Source organism: Tenrec ecaudatus, chromosome 15 (genome assembly GCF_050624435.1).
Source record: "Tenrec ecaudatus isolate mTenEca1 chromosome 15, mTenEca1.hap1, whole genome shotgun sequence".
Classification (NCBI taxonomy): Eukaryota; Metazoa; Chordata; class Mammalia; order Afrosoricida; family Tenrecidae; genus Tenrec; species Tenrec ecaudatus.
The window spans coordinates 36,721,156-36,731,839 of NC_134544.1; the positions used below are offsets into that span (position 1 = coordinate 36,721,156).

The 10,684-nt window shown below is 37.5% G+C and overlaps 1 non-coding gene across 1 annotated transcript; it reads right to left on the bottom strand.

Annotated features, from left to right (window-relative positions):
- Nucleotides 1-8,124: 8,124 nt before the first annotated feature.
- Nucleotides 8,125-8,268, bottom strand: LOC142428450 (small nucleolar RNA SNORA48). Its single transcript, XR_012780349.1, has one exon. It is a non-coding gene; the product is annotated as a small nucleolar RNA SNORA48 (small nucleolar RNA).
- Nucleotides 8,269-10,684: the final 2,416 nt, after the last annotated feature.

The following is a 10,684-nucleotide window of genomic DNA, read 5'->3' on the forward strand; positions in this document are numbered from 1 at the left end:
TTTCCCTGCACTGATACCATCAAGACTTGTTTGCTTGTAAGTTTTTAGGTTGGATTTTGTTTTAAATTAGCTTTCAAGATGACCGCTGACTCATGGCCGCCTGAAGCACAGTGTTATCAAATCATTGTGATCCATAGGACTGTCCTTGATGGATCTTTTTTTGGAATTAAACAACCAGGTCTACCTTCCTAGACTACCTTAGCCTAGATACTCTGCTGAAGCCTGTTCTGCATTATGACAACAGCATGTTTCCATGGACAGATGAGTGGAGGTTTTTCATGAGGGATGGTGGCTGGAACAGAACCTGGGTTCTCCTGCTAGAAGGCAAGCATTATACTATGGAATCACCACTGTCCTTGGTAGCATAGGAGAGAGGCTCTGACCAAGTTCTACAGAGCACGGCCCAACAGTCAGCTTTTAATCATTTCTTTGTCTGATAACAACTTGACAAGTCATTCAAGATGGGCTCTAAGCCGTGGTCAGTCCAACAGGAGCAGCCAAGGAAGAACAAGGTGGGTTTCTACATTAGAATCGTGTTCATTATCTTAGCTCGCAATATTTTTTAAGGCTTTTATGAATTACTTGTCCACCCACCTCTTGCTGTTTTATTTATACTTTTTGTGTCCATTTTTGTAGAACAGGTTCATGGTAGTTATGCACCATTTGCATAGATACAAACAAATATAATGTGGTGTGAAGTTTGAGGAGTCCTTATTATCCCCCTTACCCACCCCCAATAATCCAAAATTCTGACCTTATGCAAGGGAACTTCAAGAGATTCATGAAAAATTTGAACTAAAATATACTGGATGTGCTTACACCTTTTTAAAGATCATTCTAGTCTCTGTCTACTGGGTCAGAAAATCACTTAATGCTTGCTGTGGGCTTACTGCCATCAAGTCAATTCCAACTCCTTGTGTCCTTAAAGGAAACTATAGGGTAGGACTACCTCTGCTGGTTCCCAAGACTGTAACTGTTTATGGGAGTACCAAGCTCATCTTTTTCCTGATGGTCAACTGGTGGTTTTGAACTTCTAGCCTTGAAGCTACTAGATCAACTTGTAACCCACTATGCCACCACAATCCTAAATAACATATATTTACAAATTAGTTATATAATCAATATAACATTGATTATACAATTAATATATGTATAAAATAATATAATTATAATTTCATCTAATTTTCACTTAAGCTATCCTTAATTGTGACACGCAAAAAAACAAATACTAGCACATACTTTATAATTTACCTAATGCCCATGCAAATGATGATTAACAGATCCTAGATTTTAAGACCTTTGTTGAAACACAGGGCAGATGTTAAAAGCACTATTGTATAAGTTTTCATCTACTTAGAAACATTAATTTTTAATTAAAATAATTATTTTTGACATCCTGACCATGGTGATCTTGAATTTATAGGAGTCCATGGATCAACTCTATAGGGACATTGAATTCACTGACGTATATAGATGTGAATGTCTGCGTTGGGGAAGGAATGAAGCTATATGTCAAGTTCTCAAAGAGACTAAAGTACCCAATGGCAAAGAACCACTGATTGTTACTGCCCTCTAGTTTTAATTTGCAGAGGAATAGGACAAACTTGGGTGGCCAGGCCTACAATGAATTCTTTCCCATCCAGATATGAGCTGTGGAAAACATCCACATTTTCTCAGATGGGGTAAACTGTGAACTTTAGAGGTGACCCACACAGTGAAGACTAGCTCTCCACTTCCTGTGCTGGGCGAACAGCTATCTCCTGAGGTATGCTTCTCACATCAAAACAGAAAAAAAACAGAAAAAAATGGTTAATCATAGAGGTTGGGTAAAAGCCAGTGTTGATGGTGAAATTGGAGGTTGTGGTAGTTCACATAATCTGGTGTCAGCTTGTAGAGGGATGGAGTGTAGCCTGTCAATCAGGTCACAGTTTGATGCCCTCATCTGGAAGCATTACAGAGATAAATAGCTCACTGGAGAGCATATACACACAGACTCTCTGCCTTGTTTTCCTACTGACAAGATGCATGGAGCCAAGTGAGAACCCTGGAGCTGAAGCAGCCACTTGGAGACTCCTGCCAGCACTTAAATGTTTCCCTTGTCACTGGATCCCCAAGATTTTTCACCCCCTGGCCTGTGATCTTCCTGCATTTGGCGTGATTACATGTGTTTCATGACCCTAAAGAGGACTTTTTAGATTGGTATCAGACATAGGGCTAATATCAGACTTTATCTGGACTGGGCTGGGATATTTTCTCCATATACAATTGCTCTTTTATATAAAGTGCTGTCTTATACACATATGAGTATCCCCGAATTTGTTTCTCTAGGGTTATTGAGGATCTGCAACATTATTTATCAATTTTTGGATTCAAATAAAATTATCTGGAGAGATTTGTGTGTGTGTGTGTTTTTAACACTGGCAGACACAATTGAATAGAACAGAATCGGCTTTTCAGAGAGTGCAGTTGGGCATCTATGTTTTTGATAGTACGTTCACAACTACTGATCTGGTGACTGGCTCCTCTTAGAAAGGAGAAGAGTCTCTGAGGGCGGGAGTTTGAAGATGCATTTTACTAGTTGTATCCCTTTGGTTTCTCACCATCTCTCAAATAAAACTAAATGATACATACATAAATACACTCAAGATTGTTGTCTTATTGCCATGTTGGTCATTAGAACAACAACAAAAGGAGACTTGAACATTTGCACATAAACTTAAATATTCTCATAGCGCATAGCTTGCCTTGCTATCTTTCCAGAGGTGCTTAATTTTTAACAGCATTGATGGTCAGATAAAAAAAGTCTCATGCATGAAATGCCAGGGGGATGGCAATTAACAATAAAATAGAATTCACAAAGCATACTACATGGTATATCATATGTGAGTAACAGTGCTTACTTTATGAATTAATTAATTGACTAAAAGCAGGAGCTAATGGAAAAGAAGAGGGCAAGTGAAAGCCTATTAATGTCACTTGGTGCCAAAAGAGATCCATAAATCTAGACCAACATATTTTGAATGCAAAGTTCCTATGAAAGATTCAAATGGAGATTGCAAATAGGCTGGTGTATCTTGAGAGAGCTCAATGCGATAAACTTGCATCCCACACATTGGGCTCTGAGTTGAGGAATTGAGGGTAAGGTACCTGCTCTACCGGATCCATTTTTTGTAAAATAAATAGTAGTTTCTCGATGACCCGCCATTTGTGGTAGCTTGTTATTTTTTATCATCTTGCCGTGAAACTGTGTTATCGACCAGGCTGACAAGCTCCACACTTGAGCACCAAACATTATATCCAGCAAAGCCTGTAAATGTCACTTGGTGCCCAAAGAGATCCGTAAATCTAGACCAACATGACGTGCTCACCTTCCTGTTCACCAGCCTTTGTGAAGAGAGGGTTTGGAACAAGGCGCTTCCCTTCTCATTCAGGACAGCGGGAAGGAGGCTTTGCATGCTCACATACATGTCCTCAACAGACCCACACAGTTGTGATGAAAACTGGTGTAGAGGCCCTCAAGTTCCAAGGTGAATATTTCCTCTAATGGTAAGATGTACTCTAAATGTCTCAATAGGGGATTTTGGCTCAAAACGCTTAACTTCAGCTGGCCATTATTATTTCTGATTGGCACTAACCCCTTCCTTAACAGGTCTATGGCATTGCGATAGCAAACTAAGTAAGAGAAGGCTTTGAGGAATTAGGCGTAAGCCACATATTTCTTTCAAATTATCGCTGTACACCATTTCCAATTATGCATTTTCAATAGATACTGAAACAGATGCGTGGTAATGAATTTTTTTAAACACAGGACAATTGAGGAGATATGTACCCTCTTTGAAAGGCTGCATGTCTTAAAACAAACCCATGTGAAGAGTGAGAGGAGGAGAATGGAGACGTAGTGCTCAGAGACGGAGCTTTGGTTTTTCGCTATGAGTGTCCCAACCTCAAAGTAAAACTCATGCACCCCATGTCATCTGCATCCATGATGTATAAGAAGCTACACTGAGCCGGTTATAGACTTGACCTTCTCACTGACTGGCTTTTTTCTGACCTTGGACCAATTATGTTTCAAAACTTCAATTTTCTCACCGTAAAGCATGGGAAACCCAGTACTTGATTTCTAATATTTCTTTCAGCATTAACATTCTACAAATTTATTCTGTGAACCATAGGAAGCCTCAAATGGGCATTTGGTTTAATGTGTGACTGGTTTTACAATCAGATTTATTATCTGTGACCCATTCATAATCTAAGGATCTAACTTAGGAATTCCCAACTCTGGTTTGAGACATGGCAGCATGAAGGACTTTAGCCCTGGGGGGCTGAAGCAGATTTCTTTCCCATTTGAGGAACTATGTCCCCACTGAGACACTGAGACTAGCAAAGGCTACTTAGCTAGTAGGTAAGCAGAAGACAATATTCTAGATACAAACCTGAAACATTCTGATTGAAAGCTAGTACTCCCGATACCAATTTTATATATTTAGAGTTTATTTCTCTTTATTATAGAGTCCAAAAGATTTGTGAAAAAAATAACTACCTGTTATGTTGACTTTTTAAATGAATTTTTTGAAGATTCCTTTCACACATGATTTCATGGCCAGTTCGTGAGTCTACCTGCATTTTAAGGAGAATTAGCAAAATGTGGTGACGCAAAGGTGATTATGCTTGTTGAGATGTTCACTTAAGTTTATAGTTATGATTTTGAAATTCCATAATGTTGTAGATGGACTTCACAAATAACTTGTGTAAAGTTGAGCATCATTTTTTCCTGAATCTGAAAAACAACAGCCCCCAAATCCAGGGTGCCGATACATAGATACATACATAGATAGATAGATGATAGATACTTTGATAGAGAGAGGAAGATTTTAAAAAGTACAAAAATACATTATATAGTTCCTCGCCATATTAAACTAGGTATACTTTTGAAGTAAAACAGAGTAAGAAGTTCAAGTTCCCAGCTCAAGATTATTTTATCTTTACTTTCCTCTAGTGTGTAATAGTAACTGGTTAAACCAGGAAACTTCAAGTTATAAATATTTAAACTGCTTTTTTACAACACAGTGCTTAGATGCAAAGGCGTTAAGCACTTTAAGAAATAGATTGAAAAGAAATGTCATTATCTTGATTTTCTGAATTGATTTGCTTAATAACAATACTTAGCATTTATATAGTGTTCTGTATTTTCAAATTGCTTTATAATCATTAATCAGTTAATTCATGCAACCTCTCTGTGAGGTCAAGATTATTATCCCAATTTTACAGACAAAGAAATTGAGATGTGGAGAAATTAAGTGACTTGCCCAAGGTCATTGAGGAAATGAGTGACAGTCTTTGGATTAAAACTTTGAGACTGAGTCTACACTGGCTAAATAAATTATAGAATTGACATAATCAACCAAGTAATTAAAGAAGAAATAATTGCTTTTCCTAAAATAGCTTGCAAATTCATATAAAGCTGGACAGTTACTAGTATTGAATTATGTTAATACTATATTTCTTGGTTGTTATTTTGCATTCCACATATAGAAATAAAAGGTAGATATATTTCTAAATTCAATATAATTTGTGATATATTGAATTCTTTCATTGTAATAATCCACCCAAACTGAATGATATATTTGGTACTCTGCAAATCTTTTCCTCTAATATTTATTTTGCAGCATCTTCAAAACTACCTCATGATACATTGTGCCATACTCTCCCTCTCCACCCCCTACACCTTCCAATCCCAGGGGAGAAAACTGGTAAACATCTTTATTTACGAAGAATGTTATACTTTAAGTTCTGGGTATTATATTAGGTATTATACCAAGGTTAACAAAGAATCAAGAGAATCAAAAAATATTTTATGCACCAAATAGACTTTCATCTGTTCTTAAAGAGTGAGTAGTATTCTGATATGTTTATATAGACATGTACATATGTATTTATAAATGCATTAGGACAAAGGGAAACTATTGATTGTGAAGAAAAAATTTGGATAATGCAAGCTGGTGGATAGGCTGGGTGTGAAAGAGGCTGCAAAATCAGGTAGGTAGGACTACATAATATGGTGGGGATAGGGACACATTAAGCAGACCATAGATTTGATTTATGGTAGCATCAGAGGGTTTCAGGTAAGAGATAGGGACACCCTATCCCAGTATAGTTATCCTCCTTAATTAGCGTCTGCTGCTGTTATTGTTGCCCTGTATTACCTGTACAGTTTTTTTAATGAAAACAATGCTTGCGAGAGAGATGCTTGGAAGATCCTAGGCTTTGCTCTTATTTCAGCTATTTTGGATCCTCGAACAAGCTGCTTTGATTTGATGGAGGACTGATTTTGCTCATTACACAGTGGCGTGAAGGCAAGGGGGAAAAGGAGACCCTTGATAAGAGAGCTCTTTACCACAGATATTTTGGTCGATCTTGTCCATCCATCTCACTTAATACCAGAACACTGGGAAGGAGTTGTTAGAGTTAGCCCATATGAATGATGAAACAAATCTGTTGAAGTGTTATGTAGTGTAGCAGTGAACTTGTGACTCAGGAATGACCTGGAGGTGCCCTTGGAGAACTTGAAAGAGGAAAAAGTTTTAGCAGGTGACCCAGAGGGATGAACGTTCAAATAGTAAGTGAGCGTAGCCTTCACACTTTTCTGTGCACTGGGAAGTGATCCGGCTAACAACAGTGGAAATGGTGGGGATTTCCAGTGCAGACCAGGTGGTTAAGAAAGGAGGAAATGGGGTTCTGGGATGGATGCACTCCTGGAAAGAGGAAGCACATCAGATGAGGCAGCATGGTGGGTTTCTTATCTAATGTCTATAATTCTTTAGGAAGATGTTGCTTAGAGTAACTCACTCAAGGAAGTAGAAAAGCTGTTTGTTTCTTTTTAAAATGCAGATGTTAATTTTCTAGCATATATCTGGTTCCATCCCTTTTATGATAGTGATAAATTAAAATAAGTTTAGGAAAAATGAAAATTACCTGTATTTTTAAGTAAGTTACTCATTTTCCAAATTTGCTGCATATTAGCAACCTAGAAATCTTTTAAAATATACTATTATTGATTCCTATCCCAATCTTTTGGTTTAATTGGGGTGTGACTTGGACATTATGATATTTTAAAAGTCTGCATGTGATTCAGAATTAACAACATGAACAGGTGATTTTCAACCCGAGAAATAGTAAAGATCCCTTATTTTATTTTTTTAAATTTTCGATAAAGATATACGCACCAAAAGATACATCAGTTCAACAAGTTCTACATGTGCAGTTCTCTAACATTGGGTACAGTCTTCCATGTTCTTTTCATCATCAAACCACAAACTCACTGGGCCTTAAACCTGTTCATCTAGTATTTTGAGTTGCTGCTGTCAGTTTCTTTTATACAGTCAATTGTTTAAAAAAAGGAATAAAACGGGTTCAAGGAGGACATTTTCATCTAATTAAGCCTAAATAGGTATAGGCTTAATTAGTTGAGTTGGAATCCACTTGATGGCATTGAGTGTGGTTTTGAATATTTGCTTAAAATATGTCCTCAGGCGATGGTCCAGGTGGAGGTTTCAAGATTTCTTCAGGGCAATCCTTTCAGTGGGGAACCTCCACGCCCCTTGCCTCCACATACTCTAGAATCCATTGGAGTTTGAGGATCTATTCCATACTCCCCTTCTCCCTTTTGTTCAGGAATCTTCTACAGAATAAAGATCCATTTTTATTGAGATTAAAAAAATAAATCTGAAAAGAATAATTGATGTAATCTATCAGTTTGCCTTATGTGATGAGGTTCTCAGATGTACTGAACCTTCCAGAAGAATGATAGTAATGTTATCTAGGGGTTTTCTATTTGTCAAATTTGATGCTTTCTTTCTCATGTCTGTCTTTTCTGCTATCTCTATGAAGCTTCTTTTCTTCTCCATGACATGAAGATCTAATTAGAAACATCCTAAACTCTTACTTTCTTGGAAATTATTCCTGGGAAAAGTTCTCACTATCATGATGAACTCAGACCTTGTATGCTTACGGGAAAAAGCAAAAATGTGTGATTTAACACTCATCAGACCAATTGCTGTCAAGTGGATTCTGAGTCTTGTGATCACCATGTGAAAATTAGAATCATTTTCTTTTCTTTTTTATTTTTAATGTGCCTTAGACATGAAACAGCTCTGGCCATGATCTAGGCATCAAGCTAGGATTAACAAAGGGCTGCCTGTCTGCTCTGCCCCTGACTGATATAAGAGCACCACCACTAATCAGGTGTCTCTTTGCCCATAGCCAGGGAATAGTAGAATCATTTTCTGAGAATGCTTTTTCAGAAGCAGGCCCCCTGCCTTTCCTCCTGGCTGGGGTTAGAATCATCAGCATTTCACTCATAGTCAAGAATTCACACCTAGGTTTTAATTCTAGCTCTCCTCATTACTCAAATATGTGGTAGGTATTGTTATCAGGTGCCTTCAAGTTGTGATAGAAGCATAGTCACTCCATTTTCTAGGCAGCAATCTCTACAGGGAAAAACCTGAAGGTGTCAACAGTTATATGCTTGACTGCAAACCTAAGGTGGCTAACCTAAGGATGCACTCAGCTGCTCTGCAAGGGAGGAACAGTCTGACAATCTGCACAAGTGTGTATCATAGAAATCAATGAACCTCACTAAGTGCCCATTTCTTTAATTTTTAAGTATTTTTTAAAAAGAATGCCTATTCAACTCATAGAAAAATCGTAAGCATTAAATAAATGAACCTTGATGTGCTGCCACTTCCTAACCTGGCAAACCTGGGTCTCCTTTCATGCACTCTCCATCCAGCCACTGTGTCACATCATGCAGTGTGAAGCACTGATTTCCTCCATCCGCTATTCTGTATCAGCCTTTCATAATTGTCATTAACCTACTGTCATTCACAGTGTATCATCTTGTTACCAACCCAGCTCTCACTGAAGGGCAGCTGAGAAAGGAGAGTCTGGAGGAATGTGAAAGGGTAAATCTCTGCTTTGGTGGATCAAACAAGGAACAAGCCAGGACTACTGTTCCCAAGTTACACTCCCTAGGATTTACAGCTTCACCCACATACACCAGGAAGTAAACTCAGGAGACTATAAATATGTAGCAGGTATCCGAAGAATTGTCATGGATATGTAGTAGGACAGGGTTTGACCAAGGGATTCCTATAAGGCATGTAACTTTTAAAGGCATTCCAAGTATATCTAGTGACCTCTTTCTGGTGATTTTTGGTTCTTTGGTCAAAGTTCTTTCATTTAAGAGTGATCATGAAAGGACTTGCATTGTCCTTTCAGTGCACGTTTGTCTGATCAGACCTGATCATAACCAATATTTGCTGTGGTGGAATACTTTCTCTGGAGAAAAGGTTTCAAATAAGACAGGCTATTGGGAAAGAAAGAACAAGTTAATTATAGGTACTATATTATCTATATTAAAGTATATATATGTGCATATATGTCATAGTATATGTCAACACACGATAACAACACTTTTTATATCTTAAGGGTAGGTTCACTGGGTAAGCTATGGAATTTACAGCATTACACAGGGCTAAGCAGGTTGAGGAGTAGTCTCATTGTCATTTCAGACTTTACCTTACTGCCTCTCATCATCACTATTCTATTTCACCTTTATATTATTGTGTATTTCTCATAAAATCCTTTTGCTACTGCAAATATTTTGTAAGTGTTTAAAGATAGAAGAATAAGGTCGGATTTTGTGTGTGGTGGGGTTTGTTCTTGCTTTTTCATTCTTAAACTCTTCGGTTTTCATCCATCATATCTCTTTCCTCATTCTTTATTGCTCATCCTGGGCACTGTATAAGACTAAGCATTTCACATTACAGATCTGTAGCTAGAGTTGATAGACTCTACAAGGGAAAATTATTGTCATATATTTCTGCAAAACAATAAGGTTTCCTTATTAAAACCACTTCTTGATCTGTCAGAATGAGACCATCCATTAAACCAGTGGGTGGGTACTTTGGGGGATGCTCTGAGTATTAAGATAAAGGGTATGGGAATATGTCAATGTCCACAGACATTTATTTCTATACACGGCTGTGCTCATACCGGACATCAATAGCCTGATCTTGAGAATGGTTAAAACTTTTACTCAGCCCTACAACCAAAACTTGATGCCCAAAGCATGGGATTTGATCACCCCTATTTTAGCTTAAAATTTCAAATGTTTTCTTACTTTCTTTTGAATTGTCCTTTTAAATCCAGCTGCAGTACTTATCTGGAAGGAAGCAGTGTATTTCAACCATTGATATACACTATTGTCTAGGGGAAGTTTTCTATGGCTCACTTGAAATTTTCTAAGTAACATTATGATTTAAGAGTCTTTATTTGAATTTTCTAGGTAAAATAAATCAAGTTTGCCCAGTCTCTACTGCAATAAAATAGGATTTTGTATTGCACAATTAATTTCCAAATAATTCTCATTCATGACACTGTTCCACTTATCTGGAATGTCCTCTCTTCTTTTGTTTATTCAAATACTGTCCAGCACTTACGCTCCACTTCAAATACCCTTGTGCAGCTTCCCCCAACTCTAGTAGCTTTTATTGATATCTTCCTTTAATGTCTTAGAACTAAGATGCTTTGCGCCATAACAATTGAACAATTAATTATTGTAAGATATTTTGTCCCCTGTCATCTCTTATTTTCTGTACCGCATATGTTTTAGTTTCATCTGTCA